Raw genomic sequence first — 3,743 nt, 5'->3', positions numbered from 1 at the left:
TATATATATATATATATACTATAACTACAGATGTCTTTGTGTTTGTTAATGACGGTACTTCTCGAAGTTCTGTTTTAGCTTTTTTTGCCTCTTTGTTTTCTTTTTTGCCTTTCTGTTTTCCTCTTTCTCTCTGCTGATTTTTTGCCTCCAACTGACAGTTTTTCCCCATCATCTTGCCTCTAACTCCCTTTAATTACGCCTGTTGACTCCAATTTTCCCGTCTCTTCTCTACTACAGTTTCTCTCACTGTCTCCATCTTTTTGCATCTCTCTTTCTCTCTCTTTTACTCTTTCTTTTTCTCTCGGGTAAACTGCTCATAGGCGTACAGTAAGATTTCTTTGACACAAACCCTAACTGGTGGAAAACATTAGGAAATTTATTTGGCAACGTCCAAGTCTCCCAGCAGCGATAATAAGAGCTGAATGTGTGGAACAACTGCACAGACAAAGAAGAGATAGGTTTTACATTTTACCCTTTACTTGTTTTTCTTCCTTAGTCTCAGATTGTTTTTTCAAACAATCAAAAAGATGTGTTCTTGTAATCACCCTTCTTTATGAATCACTAGCGCATGCTGCATCAAGTCTATTCAACATCACAAGGTACACAGGCCATGGAGCTGTGTTTTGTATTTTTATGGCCAGAGGCGTGTGGCGCACCTGCAGCACAGTTGGAAGCAGAGTGTGATTGAAATACACTATCAGTAGGTGTTTTATGTATCAGCTCCTCTAACTTCTCCACTTTAATTAAGAATGTGTGTGTTTATTGTTGTAGAGTTAAACCAGTTTAAAATAAAGTCATGGGAACAGTACAGTGTTACTTCCTCCATGCGTCATTGACCTGGTCTGAGTAGGCGGGTAGGAAACACGTAAATCATGGTCATGTTTGACACCACAACTGCACTGTACCACTTGATTATTACTGACACACTCCCTACTGTGCCTCACATCTTACTGCAGAACATTCAAGTTCATAGCAAGTCACCAAAATACCAAGCAGACACAGGCAAGAAGAATAGTAGAAGAATAAGAATATTAGGTGTGCACCCATTCAAAATGCCACCTATCCGGAGCTGGGACTGGTGCCATGTGCTGTCCTGAAAACTGGGCATTATTTGGACATGCTATGTTAGTGTTTACATGTCATGTTTTGAAAAGACATAAAACACAGACTACATTCAAAGATGTGTCACATGTGATGTAATACTCTCTTTTGAAGAGCAGTTATGAAAACTTTTTTTTCCGCTCTCTTTTTGTAGGTATTTTTGTCCACACACAATGGTGAATGTAACACTGTGGTTCCTTTCGGCAGTAATTATGGTAATTAGCTATTTTTTGTTGGGTTATCGCCAGCCATCGCTGTCATTACTGAGAAACCTTTCTGAACATATTTGAATGTATTTTTTCTTTCTTCAAACTGACAAGCGATGGTTTCCCTACTGGTGTTAGCATCTGAAAAACTGGCTATTGAGGTACCAATTAGTATCCAGTGTGGACATTAGGGAACAAATGTAGATGTATTGTTCTATAGCTGATATTATACATTAGACATTAGATATGTGCATCTGAAAAAGGGTTCCTTTATGACCCCGTACATTTATACTGTATTGGTATTGCATGAGCTACTTGCAGGACTGTGGTCAATTAAGCCAATTAAATAAGTGAAACCCCAATTAATTCAGTGATGATTTTATATTAACTCTGCATAATTTCCCCATCTGTGGGTATGACGAGTTCATTAGGTCGAATATGACCCCAGATGACACCTCACAGCGGATGCTGCTTGTGTTTGAACGACCTCTATGTAAAAGTAAAGGCAAATTGCCAAAAAAGCAAGAGCAACCACCACTGACAGATTTGATTTGGATCGCCATGGAAGTATTCTTAATGTACACATGCAGCATATAGAAAGGAGCTTTTAGAAATCAAAGTTCAAGTTTTTATTAATCCTTGTCCTACCTCTCCTAATCTCACATCACTCATCCTTCTCCTTGACCCTCCTTTATATTTTCCTCTCTCTTCCTCCTCTGATCTTTCTTTCCTATCCGATCTTCTCCTCTCACCTATAACCACCCTCTCTCCACATCTCTCCTTCTGGCTCAGACACTCTCCTTGATTGACGGACAACCTGACCACTCCCCCTGAGATTTGCTTTTAATTTGTATAATTGATCTTAATTGATCTTAATTAGTTTAAAAGGTTAATCAACATGTTAATGTGGGGTGTCAGTGGGATAGGTTAGTTGATTAATTAGTGGAGTTTTTAACAGGCTTGTGATTGATTGACTACTCCCTGTCAGCTGTCAGTCATCTCCATTACCTTTCACTCTTACACATTAGCAGAAGGGCAGGTTGGGTGGCTGAAAAGGTTACTGCTAATAAGAAACCTAATCTTTACACATTGTTACAAAAAAAGCATATTTATATTGTAGGACATCTCTAAAAACATCTCACACTACTTCTCACAGGTTGTCTTTAAAATATAGTTTCAGTTCAACTGTCTGTGGATTTCAGTAAACCAGCCAATGAGAAAATTAATGCATAATTACTGGAGCATATTATAACATTACTTCACGTTCGAGTAAGGAAACGCGTGTCAACAGTGTCAGTGCAGTGAGGATAGATCAATATTCTGACTGCAACATTGCCAATACCACTACTGACGCTCCTGTTGATTTCTTATCTTGTGGAACCACTTGCAAACCCCTGGAAGAGAGGAAAAAACACAATAGTTTACATACATTGTATAGCTAATTTCATACACAGGTAAACTCAATGTGCTTTATGGTAAAACATGGAAAATATTAAACAAATGAGAAAGATAACACACACACACACACACACACACGGCCAACCATACGATGCACAAATACACATACATTCAAGTGTTAAGTAAATCATTTCTAGAATTATCAACCACAGAAGATTATTAAATAAATATTATTATTATTATTATTATTATGAATTGTATTCAGTTTGTCCAGTATACTTTTATTGTGCACTGTTGCAAACACATTTATTATGCTTTACCCCCTTCAGATTTACTTTCTCTTTAATTAGACATTCTTAGGATGTTCATCAACTCCATTTTATTATAAACAGTTCCACTTAATGATATTCTACAAATTATTATTAATATTCTTTTTATTTATTTATTTATTATGTTTTTTTTACTTTGACTGTAATTCTCCCCCACTAGCCATATGTTGTTCTGGTCTACTAAAGTCTATTTGTCTCCAGGAGAATAAATTATAATGGCAAAGCCCTCAGGCAGGGTTAGTTCAGTTTAGTAGAAAACACTGTACAAAAACAATTCCAAATTTGTCTCTGAGAGACTAAATGAACAAATATGCTTTGGCAGGGTTAGTTTAGTTTATAAGACACTGCTATGAGACCTCAGAGGGAGACGTTTGGCTCTAGGTGCTGGACAGACTGTCTCTGTGTGTGAGTGTGTTGGGTGGTGTTGTTTGTTATAGGTCAGCCACTCGGCTCATAAAAACCTCCTCCTCCTGCTGCTGCCCAAATTATGAAGTTCTGAATTGATAATAATGTCCTAATGATTTATATCCAAGTTTGCAAAGAAGCAGGGGCAGAGAGGAAGGAATAAACAAAGAACATCAAAAAGGAACAACAGAGAAAAAGAGAGAGGGGAGGTGGTAAAACAGTGAGGAGTTCCAGAGAAGAGATTAAAAGAGAACGAGGAATGGAAACCAACAGAGAAAAAGGATAGAAGATAGAGTGAGATGGG

The 3,743-nt window shown here is 37.5% G+C and overlaps 1 protein-coding gene across 1 annotated transcript in view; it reads right to left on the bottom strand.

Annotated features, from left to right (window-relative positions):
• LOC118343277 (CUB and sushi domain-containing protein 3-like) overlaps positions 1 to 3,743 on the bottom strand; it is a 323,719-nt gene that overhangs the window by 134,485 nt on the left and 185,491 nt on the right.

Source organism: Morone saxatilis, unplaced genomic scaffold (assembly GCF_004916995.1).
Source record: "Morone saxatilis isolate NCDOM2014 unplaced genomic scaffold, NCSU_SB_2.0 Contig9, whole genome shotgun sequence".
Taxonomy (NCBI): Eukaryota; Metazoa; Chordata; class Actinopteri; family Moronidae; genus Morone; species Morone saxatilis.
This window is presented reverse-complemented; position numbering and strand designations above follow the sequence as displayed.